Source organism: Vigna umbellata, chromosome 10 (assembly GCF_029865625.1).
Source record: "Vigna umbellata cultivar VRB3 chromosome 10, Vumbellata_1.0, whole genome shotgun sequence".
NCBI lineage: Eukaryota > Viridiplantae > Streptophyta > Magnoliopsida > Fabales > Fabaceae > Vigna > Vigna umbellata.
Genome location: NC_142174.1, coordinates 20,135,837 through 20,148,837, shown reverse-complemented (window position 1 = coordinate 20,148,837; position 13,001 = coordinate 20,135,837). Strand labels below are relative to the sequence as shown.

Here is a 13,001-nt window from a genome sequence, read left to right as displayed (position 1 = left end):
ACATTAAGTGTAGAGTTCTTCTACACGTTTAACTTTTTTTCTTTTTTTTAACTTTTAGGTGCAATAGATTCTCATTTAAAAAAAACTTTTAGCTTTTGAAATCATTAATAGATTCTGCAAATCCAGCTCAAGTCACCTTTGGATCAAGTCCACTAACAGTTTTTGAAATCAAGTTTATCGGTGTAAGAAATTTAGGTTTCACCTTAGTTATAGATGAGGATTGAAACATTATACACATAAGATAGAATTTGAGAAAATAAGTAGAGGGATAAGTGAAGATATTTTATTAATTATTTTGAATGTCTTTAATTATGAATTGAATTTTTTAGTCCGTGTCTTTCAATTTTCAATTTATTTTTGAACATATGTTTCAAGGATTATTTTCAACAATTGTAAATTATTATAATAATTGTAATAGTTTAATAATTGTTGTAATAAGGATATGGGTAAGGAGTGAGGTTGCAATTTGTTATAATAATTGTAACAGTTTAATTTTTTCATTTTTTTATTCAGGTGATTTTAATATTATGGATAATAAAGAGATAGCAAATTTTTATTCGATGGTTTTTACTTAATTAATATTTTTAATTTATAAATTAAATAAAATATATATTAATGAATTTCTCAATTTTTAGTTTCTAATATTATTAAATAAAAATCATTAATCAATTATAATAAAGAAATCATTAATTATTTTTAAAGGTTTACACTATTTAATAATACAATTAGGTTACTATTTTTTGAAACATTGATAACTTTTTTAGAAATAATATCTATATTTCAAATAAAAAGATTTTTATTAAGTTAAATTAATAAATTTTTTTATTTACTTAAAATTTATTTTAATTATACTTGCATCCAATTTTCTATACACATAATAATATGAAATTCTATTTTGAGTTTTAAATTTTTTATTATTTTTAAAATTTCAAAATTACCATAAATTAATAATAAATTATCTTTAATTGTATCTACACATACATTCCAATGTTTAAATTATTCAATTTCAATATGAATTTTCGTTTTGAAAATTTTAATTTGTATTATATTAAAAGTTTTATAAACGTCTATCATCATTAATATTTTATTCATTATGTTTTATATTATATTTATTGACTTAAATATTTAAATATAGATTTTTTATTATTTTATTAGTTTCCTTTTTAATAATTATGTATAATAATTTATTTTAATAATTTTTTTATTTAGTATTTCTACAACTTTCTATTTTAATAGTATAAGTTTACTAAAATAAATGATCAATAAAATAAACAAATAATCCATCATTTATAGTTTTTCGTAGTATAATCATAATAACAAAACATACACATAAGGTATTAACAACTCAAAGAAACAAAAATGAATTTAAAAAAGAACATAAAATTTTTCAAAAATATTCTATATAACATATGCCAAGCCTAAGAGCTAAACATATGCATTTTTCTCTTCTTATGTTGCATCGACTCCCGTTTCTTCATCTACTCACATCAATTAAGATGAAAATTGCAGAAAAAAAAAATAAACACAAAACAAAACAACAATAAAATAAAAAAGCTAATGCATAAAAGAGTTTTCATATAATATAAATGAAGTTAATATCATATACTAATCATTCATAAGAACCACCACATCAAAACAAAGACTAAATAAGATTCAATTATCCAGATACATGCATTGATACCAGTCTCTCACAAGTTAAGTTTTGTACTTGTAGTGACTTTTACTGCTCTGTAGAACCATTATTAATGAGTTTCATCCTACCATACACAAGGTTAGTCAATTATCATCTTAAGCCAAGGTAAAACCCCTATACTAGGACCTCTCACTCCTCTCACCATATACCTTATTCTTCTCTACCTGAGTTTAGATGGTTATTAGAGCGTCAGGATAACTTTGAATATTGAATCTTTATATCAATGCATACACTAAGAAAACTCAATTCTAATATTCCTTGGATCAGTGCCAACCATTCTCATAGAAGTCACATACATATAATAAATCGCACAGTGAGCTCAGTCATCGCCCAACAAAAATATCACCAGAGACCACACAAATTTAATTACCAAAATTCGCCCAACAAAGTCTAGTCACACACAACGACAACAAATTAGTGAACTCTCTGACTTTAGCGTCACCCAACAACGCAACCCTTTACTCAACGAGTTTGCATAATTGCAGAAAACGAAATTCTACGAATATGCAAATCCAACCATATGAAACTCAAATCAAAAGCTTCATACACACCACCAACATAAACATTTCGGGTTAACAACAATCCAGCTCAGTCCAAATAACCACAATTGCAATATTATTCCTTAATTTACTTAAAAATTCATCATACAACCTAATCATGCAATTTAAGAACCTAATCTCCAATTCAACAAATGACGTTCATCACACGTCTCAATAAATAATCCAATCATAGTACAATTACTTAATCAGTAAATTGAACATATTTAGAACTTATAAATAGTGTAATTAGCTTCCCTTACATAAGACAATTTAAACATCTCAAAGAACACCAATCTCCTTCAAACTCACAAGATGTTATATCTATACCTAAGAATAACAAAAACATGATCAGGACTAATCATCATAGAATCTTATGGAAAACTTAAACATCACATGTGAGCCAAAATAATGCACATGTAAAGGAAGAACAAACATACCAATAAAAAAGACAAACAACCAACTTACTCTAAATAATAAATTGATCATACAAAATTGTAGAACTTGCCATGAGGATCATTCTAACGGCCTCTGTTATTCAAATAGAAAAATAAGGAGTGAGAAAATCTAGAAAGAAATGAGAAAACTATAGACAAGTATTTATATAAAAATGATGTACTTTTAAGAAATAAAATTAGTTTACAATACTTATATTTAACATTTTAATATTAAAATAATCGAATATCAATTCGAACATCTAAAATAACATTTTTTATACCTTTAGATTTTGTATCAAATTTTAGTAATCATTATTATATATTATTTAATTTTTATTTATTTATTGTACTTCATTTTTTTAATTATTTTAATGTTATAGTTCTTACATATTTTATTTTATTTTCATATAAAACATAATATATAAAATTTATTATGTTTCAATAATTTTAATATTATATATATATATATATATATATATATATATATATATATCTTTTAAATGGATCTAATATAATTTATAGATGATTTTTTTATAGTAATTTATTATATAATTAAAATTATTAGCTTTTAGTAAAATTATATATGAATAAAAATATAAATAAATAATATTTATAAAATTTATATTTAATTAATAAAATGAACAATTAATTTTAAGCGAAATTGATATCTATTTTATATTTTTATTGTGGTATTTTTAATTTCTACAGATTAATTAACTTATATAACTTTTTCAATGTTATACTGAATTAGAAAATAAAATTTAAATTTAATTTATTAAATAATATACACGACTTAGAAAATTTAAATTTAGTTTCTTATTACAAAATGAAAACATTTAAATTCACTTTTTCATAGATATTTTATCAAATATTTTGTAACATCCCATTTTAACATTATAAAACTACCAAAATGAAACGTTACATAGATGCTATAAGAACAATTAGGTAAAACAAACCTCCTTCAAAGAAGAGATCTACTTCTGTAGATCTATCTAACAACTCATCTGTTTCTTCCTCATCTCTAGCTTAAACAACTGAAAAGGTGAATCCCTAAGCTCACACCATTAGGTGATCATCGCAAAAGAAAAACAACATACAAAGACAAGTAACAGAAAAGCAAGGGTAAGCTAGTTTATAATTTAGGAACGATATATATATATATATATATATATATATATATATATATATATATATATATATATATATAAACTCATTTAAAACATGTTACATACCACAAACATATCAATACACAATCATAAAACACTTTATGCAAGACACTTATTATGAATGGACTGTCCGGACTTAGAATGATTGCCGAGCTATGACGGGTTGTGCACTTGTGGTGGCTTCTACTGCTTTGCAAAGCCATTGCCAATGAGTTTCACCCTACCACACTCACAAGGTTAGTCTGTTCCGGGCCTTGGAGCATACTGGAAGCCCCCAAGACTAAGACCTCTTGCTACTCCTCACAACATGGATCAATCATCTCTACTTGAGAATGAAAGACCATTAGAGTTTCAGGATAACCCCCAAGACTGAGCTCCTGCATTCATTCTAAACATACTTGAACCTCACCAAGATGGTTCACTTTGGAACTTATTTTCACCACTTTGAAACCCTGCTTTGAAACCACATACTTTCACTGTGATTCTCAACTCATGCCTTTGATGTTCATACAACTCATACACCATCATACATCATATCCAATTGAATCAATATATAACTCAAATAATTTATAAACAATGAAAGAAAGGGCATACCAACAACTTGGACCAGTCGCTTAGCACATACATTTGCTAAGCGACCACAGAGTTCCCTCGCACAGTGACCCAACTCGTTGTGCGAATACACAAATAGTACCACCAGACCCCAAACCACCCACTCAGTGACCTAGTTCGCTGTGCGAATAAAACTCACTGTAGTTCTAGACCTCAACCTCTCGCTCAACGACCCAACTCGCTGTGCAAAAACAAAAGCAGTGGGTTCTGCTCACTCACCTCTCGCTCAGCGCACTAAATTTGTTCGCTCAGCTAAAGCTCATTTGCTCACCGTACCAAGTCTGTTCGCTCAGCGAGACTACATAATTCTACAACACCAAAACTACAAAATTTGCGCATCTCAACCACTCCTGACCAATTTTACGCACCTTACCCAATTTCTAACACTCCTAAATTGTATTATACCATCAATTATACTCAACCAAGTGTGTCTAAACCTTTCTAAACTCATTTTTAACAAATGGCTATAAGATCTCAACCAAAAACTCACAAAAACTCAACTTAGAGACTCAACTTGAATTATACCACTTGTGGCACAATTTCAAGCAACTTAGGGACTCTAACAAGTTCCAAAAGACTCAATAACATCACCCAAAATGACCAATTACTCAACTAACCTCCAATTTAGGTTTTCACTAGTCCAACCCCAAGAATTTAGTTCTAAACCAACATCTACTCTACCTAATTACCACCACATACTCATAACTCAGATTCTTTCCATTTTAAATGTTTGATCAAGTCACAAAACAACTCCTAAACACTCTCAACTGCATCAAACCAGTTCATCACCCATTTCTCATCATTTCACTACCTTAAACCTCCACTTAAACCCAACAAAATTACAACCAAGACTAACTTTTTTTCCTCTAACAGTTCAATCAACACAATTCACTTCATCAACATCAAATCCAACCTCACAAACATACATAGAACAGATCAACATGTTATACAACATTCATTATCACGGAAATCATCAATATCATCCAATTAGTTCAATTATCACTAACCCATAATAACATTTTTCATCCAAACAATTTAGTAGTCACATACCATTAAACTTGTACCACACACTTCAATTAAAAGCAATTGTTTAGCTTTCCTTACCTCTAAACCAATTGTCAAACTTCTCAAACGCTTCGCCGTTTACTTGAACCGCAAGGAGAAGCTAGACGACCTACGAAACACCAAATTGGAAACTGACAAAGTTCTTAGAACTCTAGATAAATCAAGAACATGTAGGATGCATGATTACACATGCAACATTACAATATTCCTCTAAGACAAATTTAAGAACAAAAGGGAAAAAAAGAGTTGAAACTTACTTGCTCTATTGAAGAAACTGATCGGGTAGAAACGTAGACCTCATTGCCGTGGTCGATTAGGTACCTTCTGATCGTCAAATAGATGACTCAGGACTTAGAACTCTTAGAGAGAAGGTAAAGAACTCTAGAATAGTGATTTATAGAAAGATAATACGTTTTAAAATAATGAAACTCATTTATAACAAACTATTTATAATAAAATCGTTTAATATTAAAATAATCGAGTCTCACTATTTTTAGACTACCACCACTTCTAAAAATGCTATTTTATGGGGTTTTACATAGTTTTCTGTGAAAATTTTAAAATAATTTTTTAATGTAATTAATATATTTTAATTAGTTAAAAAAATTATTCAAATCAAATTTAATTTAAGGCTTACTACCTCTTTTTGTCCCTCTTTAGGGGGGCAATGTTCAAGTTCGTCCTACCTTTTTTAAAAAGTTCAATGTGGTCTCAAGTTGTGAAAAAAGTGTACAATTAAATCCTTTTTGGTCACGGCGTTAAATATTTAACGACCTAGGTTACAGCGTGGAGTGATGTATGCAACGTGGCTGTTTAGGTTCATAATGTGGTTGCATAAGGGGTAAACATGTAATTTTCATTAAAGTTGACGTGGCAGTGGCAAAAAAATTGTGAGTTAGGGTTTGGATTGCAGAAATCGCGATTTGGGGTTAAGCATTTTGGAGGAGCTGCCTTCCAAATTGGGTGATCTTGAAGCTGAAAACGGTGATTCTGTTGGAGTAGAGGGCGTTTTGAACGAAGGCGGAAACAGAATTAGAGGCTTGGACGTGTAGTGTTCCAAACCACAACACAAAAATAGTGAACGTCACCGTTACGACCATACTCCACCTTAACCCATCATCATTCTCCTTCTCTTTCGCAAATACATTGTTCCTTTCCTTCCTCTTCTTCAATGGCCGCAGTGCCGTGGATTTCTCAAAACGCAATGCAAAACCGTCGTTTTGGTGTTGAGACTCAAGGAAAGCACCTGTTTCTTCTAACATACATAGGAGTTCTTCAATTAACTTAATTTAATTATTTTTTACAAACTTTAATTTTAACTTTTACCTTATTGTACAACTATGAAAAGGATTATTAAATATCCATATCATAGAAAATATCAAATTGTCTTTTTTTCACTTATATTTTTCCCTTCTTTTTCCTTTTCCATCTCATCATTCTTGTTTAAATATTTCAATCCAAATTTAATATTCTTACTTTTATTAGTTTATTTTCTTTATTCACAATATATTTGTGGATCCAAATAAAGAATTACAGAACCTATTTATATATAAAATTTAATAGTAAAATCACTTATATTATTTAAAAAGTTACTTTTTAATTTGAAAAATAATTAAATTAACATTTTCAATTTGAATAAAATTTAAATAATAATGTTAAATTTTTATTAAAATATTAAATAAAATTTTTTATTTAAATAACTTTTCAGTAATTAATATTAATTTTTTATTAAAATATTAAATTATTAGTTTATATTCAAATAAAATTTAATCACTAATATCAATAATGATTAACTTTATTAAATTTATTAAAAATAAAAATGTCTAATAATTATTGAAATAATGTAATTAGTTCAGTTTAGTAATTTATATGAATACTTTATTCTGAAAAAGAGTTGAAGTTATTATAAAAGAAATTTCAGCCTATTTTCCATTTCACCAAAGTGAAGAATAAAAGTTGTTTTCTAAGGAACCAATTTCTGAAATCAAAAACTGAAAAATCTATTCTGTTAATTTTTGTGCTAATAACTTTGTTTGGAAAAGGGTACTGGGTCTGTCAGACTGAAATGAACCTTAACAACCACGTTGCACACATCATTCCACGTTGTCAGCTGGGTCGTCAAATATTTAACGCCGTGACTAAAAAGGATTTAATTGTACACCTTTTTCACAACTTGAGACCACATTGAACTTTTTAAAAAAGGTAGAACGAACTTGAACATTGACCCCCAAAAAAGGGACCAAAAGAGGTATTAAGCCTTAATTTAATAATGATAAATGTCTAAATATAATTTCAAATAAAATAATTATATATTTTTTACTATTTACTCTAAATTACTCAAAACTTTATTTTACAAAATAATTTTCAGCAACATTAAATATTTCTTAATTATTAATACAATTCTATTTACTATTATTATTATTATAATTTTCTTCAATAATTAAATTTCATTTTTTAAAATTTTTTACTTATTAAATTATTTATGCTATTATTACTATAATAATAATAATAATAATTACTATTGTTAATTACCTATTATATTTTATTTTAACTTAGTTACTTTATTTTTAATTCTAATAATAATTTTAATATTATTATTTTTATTAATTTAATAAATACTTATATTGTATTCATACATTTTCTTTAAGGGTTAAATATGTTTTTAGTCCCTAAACTATTGGTCGTTTCTGGTTTTCGTCCCTCTTTCAAAGTAAGGTACAATTTGGTCCTCATTCTTTTCGAAACGTTCGTTTTAGTCCTCGGAATTTTGGTTTTGGTCCTCATTTTGTTGCTAAATGAGGACCAAATTTTTAAACGGTATTAGTTTTTGAGGACTAAAACGAACGTTTTCGAAAAGAATGAGGATCAAATTGTACCTTATTTTGAAAGAGGGACGAAAACCAGAAACGGCCAATAGTTTAGGGACTAAAAATGTATTTAACCCTTTCTTTAATTATTAATGAGTAATACTATTGTAATTACTATCATCATCATCATCATTATTATTATTATTTTTGTTGTTTGAATGAATAATTATTTTTTATTTTAAATTATGCTTTTAATTTGGAGAATTTATTTTAAATTTATTATATTTTAAGTTTGTAGAATACAACTCTTTGTTGTGTGTGTGTGTGTTATACTAAATTTATACTTTAAGTTTGTAGAATTTATTATAACTTATTGTTTCATTTGGATTTATATTATTTATTTTAAGCAGTTCATTTATTTTATGTTATTTGAAACAATTATATGATAATATATTTTATTAAAAAATTACATAAATAATTTAGATAACTTTTTCCAATAAAAATAATAAAATATTATTATTCCTTTCATGCAGAGCACCATATTGGATGAAATTGATTGTTGAGCAGTGTGAAATTGTTTCATAAATATTTTAAAATAGAAATAGGAAGAGGAATATAAAAGAAACCCCGATATGCGAAAAAGAATGTCAACCAAATTTGAGCGTATGACGTCCTGAATGTCCAACCACTTCATTATTCCACTTGTATCACTCCAAAAGTAAAATATTCTTTTATTTATTTTTTGCTCTTTCAATTTTAAACAATTATTATGCAAACTAATTGAGTGAGAAATTGATTTTTAAGCATTCTTAAATTATTATAGGAAACACCAATAGAGAATGCATTTCTATATAAATATTTCTGATAAAAACTAAGTATATCAAAGATAAATTAGCCTTTTTTTTAAGTATACAGCTCCATTTTAGAGCAATGAAACAATATAAAAGCTGTCACTATTTAAACAGAACAATAAAAGGGTAATTAATGACTCCGTAAAAAGAATTAATACTCAATCAATAGTTCAATTAAAAGTACTTAAATTTATAAACTTTAGAATTAATTGACCCTAGATGAAATTCTTCAATAAGCTTTTCTTTCTATTGCTGTCTCACTCCCAAATGATTTTGTAACTTACTGGTTTGAATCTAAGAATTAACTTAAAAAAAATAAAATAGTCAATTTAAAATTAAAATTATGAAACTAAAAATTGGTTTTATTGTTTTGAAACTTTCCAACTTTAAACTGTTAATTATTCTAAATAAGGGCTAATTTATTCTAAATAATAAACTATAATGGCAATTGTTTCCTCCCCTCATCAAATTTAAACTTTCCGGAAAATGCTTTTAAATGTTTGACTTCTGAAAAATAAACTCGGAATTATTTATTATGTTTCAATCTTTTTTTTTCAAAATGATGGGGTGTAGGAAGAAAATTATGCGTGTAGGAAGAAAATTCGTAAACTAATTCTCTTTAGCCTAACAAGATATGAGGTCCAAACCAGGATAATTGGTCTCAAATAAAAGTAATACATTTTTTGAAAGTGGCTTGTTTCAAAACAAAAAGCAGTTTTGGAGGAAAAATACTGAACGAAATAGGTTGGAAATGCAGATATAATTTCTTAATATGTTTTCTTTAAACAATGAAGATTTAAATTTATATCATAAAACGTGATTGACTTTTGGGTATGGTTTTAATTTTGAAAAAGTTGATGTTAAAAAGAATTTTAAATCTAACTTAATTTCACATCTATTTATATATTTTAAATTAACTTTATTTTAAGTTAATTTAAGATTTTTAATTCTACAAAATCCTTTTGTAAAATAAAGTTTGCATTCGTCTATAAAATTTCGTGTGGACATTTTTTGTTTTAATTTTATTTAACTAGTCTTTGAAAATTGATCTAAATCATGTGTCGTTATAGTTTTTGTCAAAGATACACTGACAGACTAAACTATTTCTCTTAAGTGTGTTTGCAACAAATGAAATTTTCACATTTCAACGGTTTTTGTTTTGAGAAAAAGGTTTTTCTCCCAAGGAAAAGAATTCTCAGAATCAAAGGACTATACAGAATGCAATGTCACTATCTTCAAGCAAAACTAAAGGACAAGAGTAACCACATTGCATAATCTGAGTCTTCCAAAAAGATACCAGAAAATACAACTGATATGACAATTTCATTGACATCAAAACTAAGCAACATCACAATCATATTTCTTTCAAATTGCCACAGAAGTTACACTCCAGAATATTAGAAGGCACATCATCTTTTGGAGGCAGAGGAGCCATTGTGCCAGCACAATTCTTCCTCTCACAAATATGCTTGCGAAGGAACCGCACGTGTGGCAGGTCACTGTTCATCTCCACCTGGTTTTCTCCCCAATTTGCTTCGATCCTGCACCTATCACATCCACAAGTGAAGCCATAATCCTCCATCAAGATCCTTTTTCTGGTGCAATAATCCCTTCCAATCCTGAAATAGCTGATGCAGATCTCTTTCCCAGCAGGAACATCCTCGATCAACCTAAAAACTATGTCAGTGTTGTGTTCATCACCAGTGTCCACATAATCGAACCTGCAGGCATTGGGAACACAGTCATGGTTGAAGAACGTGGCTTTGGGGTAAATAGCATAAGCTTTGATGGATCTCTGAGGTCCATCAGGGGAATAGGGGTCCATTAAGCAGAAGGAGTTGAGTCTGTCCTTTGCAAGAAGTTGTGCAGTGAGATCTACAGAAAGTTGACCCTCGGGTGGGAAAAGAGGTGAGATTAGAGAATGGAGAAACTTGGCAACATCATAAATGGCAGTATCTGGAGTGCCATGAAGAGAGAGGAAAGTGTGAAGTTGAGAAGGGGAGTGGAGGAAGAGGTTGTGAGAAGCTACAACGAAACGAGCTTGAACTTGGCGTTCTGGAGGGTGTTGTTGAAAGAGTGTTGAGTTGGGGTGTTGAAGAAGAAAGGTGAGAGCTTTGCATACCCAATTGGAGTGTGAGGAGTTTTGTGCAAGTGAGAGACAGCTTTGGGAGCAGAAAGTGTGGTGGGAGCAAGAGGGGCATCGGAAAATGGTTGTGTGAGAGGATAAGATTCTGAAGCAGTGATCACAGTTGGTGAAAGGTGAAGAAGATGGTGCATAGAGAGGAGAAGCTGAGTAGAGAATGAGAGGGGATTCAGTGAGAATTATTTGACCTGCTTTCAGGGATTTTGCTGCAACGAGACCTCTTCCTTTCCCTGCTATTTCTTCCATCCTCAAGAGAGAGCTTGAAGAAGCCATGCCAATCATTCAAAGAATCAAGTAGCAGTGATCACCAAACTTAACCTAATCTGAAGGAAACCGTTCTTTTACATATTTGGAACAAATTTCATAGATGTTGCCAACATAGACAAGACATTATTGATAGTGGGCTAACGACTTCAAAAAGTAAAGTCAGTGAAACCTCTGTATAATTTGTGAAAAAAATAAAGTCGTTTGGAATCAATATAATTACAGCATTGATGTAAGGGTTAAATATGTTTTTAGTCCCTAAACTATTGGCCGTTTCTGGTTTTCGTCCCTCTTCCAAAGTAAGGTACAATTTGGTCCTCATTCTCTAGAAAAACGTTCGTTTTAGTCCTCAAAATTTTGTTTTTAGTCCTCGTTTTAGTCTTCAAAACGTTCGTTTTTTCGACTAAAACGAAAGTTTTTTAAAGATTGAGGACTAAATTGTACCTTACTTTGGAAGAGGGACGAAAATAAAAAACGGTCAGTAGTTTAGGGACTAAAAACATATTTAACCCTTAATTTAATTTATGAAAAAAAAATTAAGTCGTTGAGATTCATTTCAATGACAATGTATTGTATTTAAGTTAATTTCAAATTTTATACATTTATATACAAGTTTTCATGAATACATATACAACTTATTCATTACTAATAATTTTTTTATTTATTAGTAGTAATATTTTTTTATTTATTCATTTTTATAATATTTAGATAAATTTACCTCCGATGTTAAAAAAAACTACATCTGACCAACCAGCAGACAGAATGTCTTGAATTAGGAAAAAAAATATAAAAATAGTGGAATTAAATTAGAATATATTAATACGTGTTGGTTGAATTTGGGATGAATTGGATTTAATCTTTTAGGTTTAATACGTATTTTGGTCCCTCTTCTCGTAGGGTCTGTTCAAATTGGTCCTACGTTTTTTCAAAAGTTCACTAAGATCCCACTTTTCGCAAAAACGATGCACGTTAGTCCTTTTTGGTTACGGCGTTAAAAAGACTAACGGCACAGCTGCCCAGCTGGCACAAAACTGATGAGCTGTACATTTTTCGTTGAGGTGGCACTGTGAATTGGTGATTCATCCTGAAAGCAGAGGATTCATGGTTATTTTTCCCAAATTAAAAAGCAAAGTTAGGGTTGTTGGTGATTCGTGCTACATTTGTTCTGAAATCTAAAAGCAAAGGTTAGGGTTGTTGGACATTCGTGGTACTGTTGTTCTGAAATTTAAAAGCAGAGGTTTAGGGTTAGGGATGACTTCATCACAAAGTTGTTCTTCCTGTTCGAAGGTAACATCCAAAGGATTTTCGCAATCCTCACACGGTGTTGTTGGGATAACCCCTATTTGTCACTGTGGTGATATTGCTGTAATGAAAGTTGCTAGAACTTCAAGGAATGCTGGGAGGAAATTTTGGGGATGTCGCCATTA

General features: G+C 29.1%; 1 pseudogene; it reads right to left on the bottom strand.

Annotated features, from left to right (window-relative positions):
• Positions 1-10,377: 10,377 nt before the first annotated feature.
• Positions 10,378-11,748, bottom strand: LOC124826199 (histone-lysine N-methyltransferase ASHR2 pseudogene; annotated as a pseudogene).
• Between the last annotated feature and the right edge of the window lie 1,253 nt (positions 11,749-13,001).